We start from the raw sequence: 11,902 nt of genomic DNA on the forward strand, positions 1-11,902 counted from the left end.
AATTTTGATGAGTAATCCTCACATTTTTAATGGGAACAAATAACCAGATGTGGGTCAGTGAATTTATTCTCCTTGGCTTGCCCAGTGACTGCGGCACTCAAGGGTCATCCTTTGTTCTATTCTTGATCATGTGCCTGGTGACAGTGCTGGGGAACGTTCTCATTGTTCTTCTGATTAGACTGGACAACTGACTCCACACAACTATGTATTTCTTCTTCATCAACCTCTCCCTTGCAGACCTCTCTTATGCCTCAAGCATAGTCCCTCAGCTACTGGTGTATTTTCTAACGGAACTTAATCTCCTACCTGAGGTGTGCAGCCCAGCTATTTTTCTCCCTGGGCTTGGGCAGGATTGAGTTTGTTCTACTGACAGTGATGGCATATGACTGCTATGTGGCTGTGTTTGACCCTCCAAGATACTCCACCACCATGCACGGAGGGTTGTGTGCAAGGCTGTCTGTTTGATCTTAGGTCAGTGACTCCATAAACTGTCTCTTGCATACTGCCATCACCTTTCAGCTTCCCACATACTCAAATAAGCTTATTGATCAAATATCCTGTGAACTCCTGGCTGTGCTCAGGCTGGCCTGTGTGGACACATCCTCCAATGAGGTTACAATCATGGTTTCCAGAATCGTCCTGCTGATGACACCATTCTGCCTGTTTTTTTTGTCCTACATCCTGATCATCTCCACCATCCTAAAGATAAAGCCTACTGAGGGAAGAAGAAAAGCCTTCCACACATGTGCCGCTCATCTCACATTGGTTGCCTTGTGCTGTGGCATGACCATTTTCACTTACATCCAGCCCAGCTCCAGCCTCTTGGTCTTCGAGGAGAAGGTGATCTCTCTTCTATGCCATTTTAACAACCACGCTGAACCCCATGATTAACAGTCTGAGGAATAAGGAGATGAAAGGGGCTTGGCAGAAGTTCTTTGGACAATTCTCTGGGTTAACCTCAAAACTGGCAACTTGGTGAATCATGAGCTTCACACAGAGAAAAAAGCTTTGTCTCTGTGTTCCCCACCCAACTCAGATGTGACAGGCATAGAGTGCATCGCCCTGGCAACCATGAAGCAGATGATGAAACACGTACTGGTGATGTTAGGTAGGAGGCTGAGTGGTTGTGTGGCAATGCAGGATGTGGGGGACAATTTATGTCAGAGCCTCACGTTCTTTGAAGTTAAGCACTTCTGTATTTAAACTTCACGTGCTTACTAGTCTTCATTCCTGTGGACCAACGGTATTGAAATAAACAATTTTATTGTTTTAAATTGCCACATTATTTGTAAATGTAGAGCTATTTGCGGCTCTAGCCTTGGACCAGTGCTTTTATTCATTCATGTTTTGAAAATATTAATGGTCTTTTCAATGGGAACAGAATGCATTTTCACATCTGACACTCATTTAAAATAATGATGATGTATGTCTTAGGCTGGGTTCTCTGGAGAAGCCAAACCAGTAATGAGTACTAACACATATATAAAGAGAAATTTATATCAAGAAAATGCTCACGTGGTTGTAGAGGTTGGAATGTCCCAACTCTGTGGATCAGCATAGAGGCTTTTCCTGATTCACCTAGCTGCAGGGGCTAGCTGCAGGATCCAAAGTAAGCAAAAAGCCAATTATAAAGTCATGCTTGCACCTAAATTATACTACGAACACACATACAACCAAAAATGCACTAGCCCTGCTTACACCATATATTTTATAAGTGAAGAAAACAAAAACATTTGATGCACACATAGAAAGCAGAAATACTCATAAAAATTACAGTCCTCATTTCTGCAATTTGTCACCTCACCATAACTGGTATTTAGAACTACCTCCTTCCACCACCCATTCCATATCCCCTTTGCCCTCAGCAAGCACCTCAACTGGTCATGGTTTTTGCCTGGTGAGGTGACCCAAACCTTCATTCCTGAAGGGTCTGGGCCGTTAGAAGTCATGTAGGAATTGGGTTGCTGTAGTTTTCCATTGACTTTAATCACAGTGCATGGTAGTACTAAGAGACGCCCTAAGGGCTCTCCTGTATCCCAGACATACTCTTTTTTACCTCCATTATGTAAAGTAAATCCAATTTCCTCTTGATAATCAAGATCAATCACACCAGCCAGTATGGTAACTTCCTTCTTTGCCTCTTGATCCGGAGGCATAAGGAGACCAAAACGGCCAGGTGGCATTCTTAGCTTCCCGTTCAATGGAATCAACAATGTGTCTCCAGGTGGGAGCATTCCTCACATTGGAACTAAGACCCCTAGACCTGCAGAACATAAGGTCACGGGGACAAAAACCAAAAATCTTGCAAGTGGGTCACTTGGTGTAATAGTGAGTAGTGCAACCCCCATTTTCACCCCTTGATTTCTGGGCCCATGAATCCTGCCTATGGGAGAAACAGCACCATATATTGGACACTGGTTTAGAGAATATACAGCATTCTGGAGAACATTGCCCCAACCCTGCAAAGTATTGCCACCTAGCTCATGCCATAATTGTGTCTTTAGAAGGCCGTTCCATCGTTCTATCAAGCCAGCTGCTTCAGGATAATGGGAAACCTGGTAAGACCAGTGAATTTCATGAACATGGGCCCACTGCTGCACTTCATTTCCTGTGAAGTGAGTCCCTTGATATGAAGCAATGCTGTGTGGGATAACATGAGGATGGATAAGGTATTCTGTAAGTCCACATATGGTAGTTTTGGCAGAAGCATTCCATGCAGGGAAGGCAAATCCATATCCAGAGTGTCTACTCCAGTAAGGACAAAACACTGCCCTTTCCACGATGGAAATGGTCCATTGTAATCAGCTTGCCACCAAGTTGCTGGCTGATCACCTCAAGGGATAGTGCCATAGTGGGGATTCAGTCAGCCTTGGCCAGTGGGAGTCCATGTTGCTGGGCACATGCATAACCTCCATTCCTGGCACCATGGCCACTTTGTTCATGAACCCATTGAGCAATGACAGGAGTAGCTGGGGAAAGAGGATGATTGGTTTCCGTAGAATGCGTCATCCTATTCCTTTGATTGTTAAAATCATCCTGTGCTGAGGTCGCCCTTTGGTGAGCATTCAGATGAATCACAAAAATCTTCACTTCTTTGGCCCATTTAGAGAGGTCTATCCACATGCCTCTTCCCCATACTTCATTGTCTCCAATTTTCCAATCATATTCCTTCCAAGACCCTGACCATCCAGTCAAACCATTGGCCACAGCCCATGAATCAGTATACAGTCACACTTCTGGCCATTTCTCCTCCAAGCAAAGTGACCAACAAGGTGCACCCCTCCAAGTTCTTCCCATTGGGAAAATTTCCCTTCACCACTGTCCTTCAGGGAGGCCCCAGAAAGGGACTATAGTGCTGCCACTGTCCACTTTCTAGTGGTGCTTGCATATTGTCCAGGGTCATCTGTAAACAAGGCGTGAGTTTCCTCTTCTTGAGTCAACTGATCGTAAGGAACTGCTCATCAGACCATAGGTACGAACTGGGAGATGGAAGAGGTTTGTGACAGGAGTGGAGACCATGGGCATTTGGGCTACTTTCTCATGCATCTTACTTGTGCCTTCAGGTCCTGCTTGGGCCCTATATCATATATACCATTTCCATTTTATGATGGAGTTCTGCTGTACACTTCCAACTTTATGACTCTGTGAGTCAGACAACAACCAGTTCATGATGGGCAGCTCAGGCCACATGGTGACTTGGTGTCTCATGGTTAAGTGTTCAGTCTCTGTTAAGGCCCAGTAACAAGGCAAAAGCTGTTTCCCAAAGGAGGGTAGTTATCTGCAGAGGAAGGCAGGGCTTTGCTCCAAAATCCTAAGGGTCTGCGATGTGATTCACCAATAGGGGCTTTCCAAAGGCTTCAAACAGTCTCTCTGCCACTGACACTTCAATGCCATTGGATCAGCCAGATCATACGGCCCAAGTGACAGAGCACAGCACCGCAGTCTGAACCTGTTTCAGAGCCTTCTCTTGTTCTGGGCCCCATTCAAATCTAGTAGCTTTTCAAGTCGTGTGATAAATAGACTGGAGTAGCACACCCAAATGAGGACTATGTTGCTTCCAAAATCCAAAGAAGTCCACAGGCACCGTGCCTCCATTTTAGTTGTGGGGATAGCCAGATACAATAACTTTTCCTTCACATTAGAAGGAATATCGCAACATGCTCCATACCACTGGACCCCTAGAAATTTCACTGAGGTGAAAGGTGCCTGAATTTTTATGGGATTAATTTCCCACCCTCTAGCATGCAAATGTTTTATCAATAAGTCCAGAGTCATTAACACTTCTTCCTTGTTAGGTCCAGTCAACATAATGTCACGAATGTATTGGACCAGCGTGAAGTCTTGTGGAAGGGAAAGGCAATCAAGCTCCCTGTGGACTAAATTATGACATAGGGCTGGAAAGTTGGTGTAGCTTGAGGTAGGCAAGTGAAGGTATATTGCTGACCTTGCAAGCCAAAGGCAAACTGCTTCTGATGGTCCTTTGGAACTGTATGGAGAAAAGGGCATTAGCCAGATCAGTAACTGCATACCAGGTACCAGAAGTATTAATTTGCTCAACAATGAAACCAAATCTAGAACAGCAGCTACAATTGGAGTCACCACCTGCTTAAGTTTTCAATAATCCAGTGTCATTCTCCAGGATCCATCTGTTTTTTGCACAGACCAAATACATGAAATGAATGGGGATGAAGTGGGTATCTCCACCCCTGCATCTTTCAAGTCCTTGATGGTGGCGGTAATCTCTGCAATTCCTCCAGGAATGTGGCATTGCTTTTGGTTTACAGTTTTCCTAAGTAGACACAGTTCTAATGGCTTCCGCTTGGCTTTTCCTACCGTAATGGCCCTTACTGCATTTGTCAGGGATCCAGTGTGGGGGTTCTTCCAGTTGCTGAGTATATCTATTCCAATTATGCATTCTGGAACTGGGGAAACCACTACAAGATGGTTTCAGGGACCCACTGGACCTGTGAGGTTGATATGAGCCAAGACTCCATTAATAACCTGGTTTCCATATGCCCCCACTCTGACTGGTGGGCCACAGTGATGTTTTGGGTCTCCTGGAATCAGTGTCAGCTCAGGGTCAGTATCCAGTAATCCCCCCAAAGTCTCATTATTTCCTTTTCCCCAGTGAACATTCACTCTCGTAAAAGGTTGTAGATCCCTTTGGTGAAGGTTGGGAGAAAGATTAACAGTAAAAATTTTTGGAAGTGTATTGGAGTCCTTCCTCAAGAGGACTTGGCCTCCCCTTCACTCAAGGTTTTGTGGGTCTTTAAACTTGCTCAAGGCTGGGAATTGATTGAGGGATCGTGACTCTCTATTCTGGTGATTCAAATTAGACTGCTGCTCACCTGACCTAGAATTCATCCATTTGCACAGATCAAGTAATTACTTAGTAGATTTCCTATCTATTTCACTCTTAGAGATACCACGACTAAGTAGCCAACACCGTAGTTCCATACAAGTCAGACTATTCTGATTACAGCCTTGACTCTACTGTCCATTACTGTCCACCTTGTCTTTGTTGATTGAGTGCAGCCACTTGGCCCCTTCTACCATGAGGTCCAATCAGCTCCATTGTATTTAGGTATCTTAATTCAGTTACAGCAGTTCCCACTGTCAAATTTGATTTACATGGAGTAGCAATCACAGCAGTCTTCAAGTTTGCTGGAGCTCCATTCACAAATTTGCCCCTCACAGTTGTGGTAAAAGGTGTGTCCTCTAGGCACTCCATGTGTGAGTCTGTGTGTCTAACCTGATAAATCCACTCTAGCATGCCAATTTCCTTAAGCCTTTGGATACCTTCTTCTACAGTATACCAAGGCAGGTCTGGTACTACAGCTTGATTTAGTGTAGGCCACTGTATAATCCATGTTTCAGCAACCCAACCAAATAAACTATTAGATCTTTTCCTAACTTCTTGAGCTGAAACACCGAATGAAGAATCTGTGCTCAGTGGACCTGTATCAATAAACTCAGACTGATACACCTTTATGTTCCTTGCACCATTATCCCACACCCTTAATAGCTACTCCCACACATATTCCCCAGGTTTCTGTTTGTACATATTAGAAAAGTCGAGCAGTTCTTTTGGAGTGGAGCATACCTCCTCCTGGGTCACACTTTGCACTTCATCTCTGGAGACTCCCTGAGACTTAAGTCTAGTTGTAGGTCTAGAAGCCAGAATCAGTAGTATGGAATCGTTTTGAGAACATTCAGCATTGTCTTGTAAGGCATCTGCCTCAGGTGATGCCCCAGGAAGTGACTCAGGCAAGGGCTTTAGAGGCAGCTGAGCTAGGGCTAATCTCATTAGATGGGAGTGGAGGGGCTAACGGTATTTCTGGGCACGGAGGTTTAGCAGACAAACATGAAGTAATCTCTCTGAAGGAAGTGGTTCTGTTGGCATGAGTGATTCAGTGGAATTTAGGGGCTCAGTGTCTTCAGCTTCCTGATTATCTGCCCATATGTCCCCATCCCAAGTTCCAGGATCCCATTTCTTTCCAGTCAATGCCCTTACTTTAACTTCAGATGCCTCTAGAGTTTGGCAGTGAACTGCATTTTAATTCAGCCACTTTTACAATAAAACTCTGGGTTTGGTTTTCAGCAATATCAGCTCTGTTACTACAAGAAATAAGGCTTTCTTTCAAAGCACAAGTGGAAACTTTGAAGTCAATTATGCGGCACTTGAGCTTTGACTCTGAAGCCCTGAGCACATCTCTTTCACCAGTTTGTCTATCAAAAGTAGGGCCAATCAACCAGCTTACTTATACTTCTCATTTTGACAAAACTTTAGAAAGATATCACACATGTGTTCACCCAGAGCCTTACCTTTCATTAATACCTGATCTATTAGTGGTGATATTTTGCGTATTTGTATCACCACCTCATGACATGGATTAGCAGTGCCCTCTTTACCACTGGAAGGAGAGTCATCAGCATCTTTAAGACTAACCAGGCTTAAGAAACAAATTAGAAAACTCATCCTTACAATTTTATGTCTCTAGAACCACTCTCAATACCAAAAGTCTTAGGCTGGGTTCTCTAGAGAAGCAAAACCATTAAAGCGTATAAATATATATACAAAGAGAGATTTTTATCACAGAAATGGCTCACACAGTTGTAGAAGCTGGGATATCCCACTTCTGTGGATCAGGATAGAGGCTTCCCTTGATTCACGTACCTGCAGGAACTGACAAACCCAATATTAGCAGGTCAGAGAGTAGTGCTCTTGCTCACAGACTGTGAGTGTTGATGAATCCTAAGATTGGCAGGCACAACCAAAAGGCTTCTCCTGATTCACCTAGCTACAGGGGCTGGCTGCAGAGTCCAGAGCAAGCAAAATCCCAGAATGGTTGCTTATATTCAGATGCAGGCCACATGCCCAAGGAAACTCCCTTTCAATTGACTGGCCATTCACAGCAGATCCCATCATGGGAGTGATCATATATAAATACTTAGAATCATGGCCCAGCCAAGCTGACAAAAAATCTTAGCCATTACATGTATGTATGCACAGCCAGTGATTGTGTGAGTCACAATGCTGAGATAATATTAGGACACTATTGTGATCAATGCTGATTAATTTTTTTTTTCTCTCTAGGATCTACTACATGTGGACGTGAATACTTTTTTTGAGATACTGAGTTAATTCAGTGAAGGAATACCAGTGAAATATTTTGTTTTAGCCTGATAAGAATACAACTCTAGATAGTTTATACAAAATGGCTCTGTTGGCCAAGGAAAAGCTGATTTTCAGCCACTGCTAAGTAGCATATGGACAAACTGAAAAAATTATTGCATATATATGGGTCCCATTCAAAATGTTAAAACTGTCATATCTTTTAAAAATGAGTAAACCCTTTCTCTGAAACTTTGGACACAAAGTAAGAAAATGAACAATGAGATAAATAAAATATCAAAGACATAGTCAATGTAATTCATTAAACAGGCATTTTATGGAATCAGGATCGGTCAGCCAGCTGTGCACACAGTCCTGTCAAGTCTATGTATTGACAACATTGTAATATCTTCTAGGAGACAAATCCATTTGAGAGCCAACTGACACCAGACGCCCATACACCGATGTAGCCAAACACTTATTTTTGTTCAGTCTGAGTTAAGAATTTTAAGCATAAATTTATAGAGTTTAAAACACCGAAAGAAATATAAAATTTTATGCATGTGAAAATTAAATGAGATTCAAACTTTACTGTCCAAAAGTAAAGTTTTGTTGGTACACTGTTGTGGTTGTTGTTGTTGTTGTTAGGTGCTGTCAAGTTGGTTCCAACTCATAGTGATCCTATGCACAACAGAACTAAACACTGCCCTGTCCTGTGTCACCCCTACAATCGTTGTTATGCTTGAGCTCATTGTTGCAGTCACTGTGTCAATCCACCTCATTGAGGGTCTTTCTCTTTTATGCTGGCCCTATATTCTGCCAAGCATAATGTCCTTCTCCAGGGACTGATCCCTCCTGACAACATGTCCAAAGTATATAAGATGCAGTCTCTCCATCCTGGCTTCTAAGGAGCTTTCGAGTTGTACTTCTTCTAAGACAGATTTGTTCATTCTTTTGGCAGCCCATGGTATATTCAATATGCTTCGCTAACACCACAATTCAAAGGAGTCAACTCTTCTTCTGTCTTTCTTATTCATTGCCCAGCTTTCACATGCATATGATGCGATTGAAAATACCATGGCTTGGGTCAAGTACACCTTAGTCTTCGGGGTGACATTTTTGCTCTTCAACACTTTAAAGAGGTCCTTTAAAGCAGAATTACCCAATGCAATGAGTCTTTTGATTTCTTGACTGCTGCTTCCATGGCTATTGATTGTGGATCCAAGTAAAATGAAATCCTTGACAACTTCAATCTTTTCTCCATCCATCATGATGTTGCTCATTGGTCCAGTTGTAAGGATTTTTGTTTTCTTTATGCTGAGGTGTAATCCACACTGAAGGCTGAGGTCTGTGATCTTCATTAGTAAGTGCTTCAAGTCCTTTTCACTTTCAGCAAGCAAGTTTGTGTCATCTGCATAACACAGGTTGTTAATGAGTCTTCCTCCAATCTTGATGCCCCGTTCTTCATATAGTCCAGCTTCTCAGATTATCTGCCTAACTACAGATTGAATAGTTATGATGAAAGAATACAACCCTGACCCACTCCTTTCCTGATTTTAAACCAATCAGTATGCCCTTGTTCTATTCGAACAACTGCCTCTTGACCTAGGTAACGTTTCCTCGTGAGCACAATTAAGTGTTCTGGAAGTCCCATTCTTTGCAATGTTATCTATAATTTGTTATGATCCACACAGTGAAATGCCTTTGCATAGTCAATAAAACACAGCTTAACATCCTTCTGGTATTCTCTGCTTTCAGCCAGGATCCATCTAACATCAGCAATGATATCCCTGGTTCCACGTCCTCTTCTGAAACTGGCCTGAATTTCTGGCAGTTCCCTGTTGATATACTGCTGCATCCGTTTTTGAATGATCTTCAGCAAAATTTTGCTTGTGTGTGATAGTAAAGATATTGTTCTATAATGTCCACATTTGGGTGGATCACCTTTCTTGAGAATAGGCATAAATGCGGATCTCTTCCAATCTGTTGGCCAGGAAGCTGTCTTCCATATTTCTTGGCATAGACAAGTGAGCACTTCCAGCGCTGCATCTGTTTGTTGAAATATCTCAGTTGATATTCCACCAATTCCTGAAGCCTTGTTTTTTCTCCAATGCCTTCAGAGCAGCTTGGACTTCTTTCTTCAGTACCATCAGTTCCTGATCATATGCCACCTCTTGAAATGGTTGAACATCAACTAATTCTTTTTGGTATAATGACTCTGTGTATTCCTTCCATCTTCTTTGGATGCTTCCCATTGGTACATAGTCACAGACATTAGTTTATTATCTATGGCTGTTTGGGAGTTCCAGGATGGCACAGTTAAGTGCTCTACTGTTAGTCAAAAAGTTTTTGGTTCAAACCCACCCAGAGGTTCCTTAGAAGACAAGCCTGGCAATCAGCTTCCAAAAGATACAGCCATACAGCTCAACTGGACTGGACCAAAAGCAGTTTTCAGGATAAATTGAATGCTTCGAAGGTCGGCGAAGCAAGAGCGGGGGTTTGGGGACTATGGCTTAAGGGGACTTCTAAGTCAATTGGCAAAATAAATTCTATTATGAAAACATTCTGCATCCCACTTTGAAGTGTGGCATCTGGGGTCTTAAATGCTAACAAGCGGCCATCTAAGGTGCATCAATTGGTCTCAACCCACCTGGATCAAAGAAGAATGAAGAACACCAAGGTCACACGATAACTAAGAGCCCAAGAGACAGAAAGGGCCCCAGTAACTACAGACTTACATCATCCTGAGACCAGAAGAACTAGATGGTGCCCGGCCACAACCGCTGACTGCCCTGACAGGGAGCACAACAGAGAACCCCTGAGGGAGCAGGAGAACAGTGGGATGCAGACCCCAAATTCTCATAAAAAGACCAGACTTAATGGTCTGACTGAGACTAGAAGAATCCCGGTGGTTGTGGTCCCCAAACCTTCTGTTGGTCCAGGACAGGAACCATTCCCAAAGACTACTCATCAGACATGGAAGGGACTGGACTATGGGTTGGAGAGAGATGTTGATGAAGGGTGAGCTACTTGTAGCAGGTGGACACTTGAGACTGTATTGGCATCTCCTGTCTGAAAGGGGAGATGGGAGGGTAGAGGGGGTTAGAAGCTGGCAAAACGGTCACGAAAGGAGAGACTGGAGGGAGGGAGTGGGCTGACTCATTAGGGGGAGAGTAAATGGGAGTATGTAGTAAGGTGTATATAAGTTTATATGTGACAGACTGACTTGATTTGTAAACTTTCACTTAAAGCACAATAAAAATTATTTTTTAAAAAAGATACAGCCATAAAAACTCTATAGATGCAATAAAATATGTATAGAAAGAAAATTTCTCAATATAATAAAGGGAACATATGGAAAACCAATGGCCAACATCATTCTTAATGGAGAAAGGCTGGAAAGATTCCCCTTGAGAACAGGAACAAGACAAGAATGTCCTTTATCACCACTCCTATTTAACATTGTATTGGAAGTCCTACCTAGAGCAATAAGGTAAGAAACAGAAATAAAGGGCATGCAAATTGGTAATGAAGAAGTTAAATTGTCCCTATTTGTTGATAATATGATACATTGCATAGAAAACCCAAAAGATTCCATGAGAAAACTACTTAAACTAATAGAGAGATTCAGCAGAGTAGTAGGATACAGAAGAAACATACAAAAATCAGTTGGATTCCTATATCCTGACAAAGAGAATGATGAAAAGGAAATCAGGAAAACAATACCATCTAAATATCCCCTAAAAAAATAAAATACTTGGGAATAAATCTAACTAGGGATGTAAAAGATATATACAAAGAAACCTACAAAACACTACTGCAAGAAACCAAAAGAGATCACATAAATGGAAAAACATGCCATGCTCATGGATAGGCAGACTCAACATTGTGAAAATGACAGTTCTACCCAAAACGATTTACAGATACAATGCAATCCCGATCCAAATGCCAGCAACGGTCTTTAAAGAGATGGGAAAACTTATCATTAACTTTATATGGAAAGGTAAGAAGCCCTGGATAAGTAAAGCACTACTGAGGAAGAATAAAGTAGGAGGACTCACACTGCCTGACCTCAGAACCTACTATACAGCTCCAGTAGTCAAAACACCCTGGTACTGGTACAATGACAGATACATCGACCAATGAAACAGAATTGAGAACCCAGATGTAAATCCACACACCTATGGTCACCTGATCTTCAACAGGGGCCCAAAGTCCATCAAATGAGGAAAAGACAATTTTTAACAAATGGTGCTGGCAAACTTGATGTCCATCTGCAAAAAGAGA

The 11,902-nt window shown here is 42.5% G+C and overlaps 1 pseudogene; it reads left to right on the top strand.

The window, feature by feature from the left end:
• Positions 1 to 200: 200 nt before the first annotated feature.
• LOC126082110 (olfactory receptor-like protein OLF3) lies at positions 201 to 979 on the top strand (annotated as a pseudogene).
• The last annotated feature ends 10,923 nt before the right edge of the window (positions 980 to 11,902 follow it).

The sequence above is a fragment of the Elephas maximus genome, chromosome 8, assembly GCF_024166365.1.
Source record: "Elephas maximus indicus isolate mEleMax1 chromosome 8, mEleMax1 primary haplotype, whole genome shotgun sequence".
NCBI classification, from domain to species: domain Eukaryota; kingdom Metazoa; phylum Chordata; class Mammalia; order Proboscidea; family Elephantidae; genus Elephas; species Elephas maximus.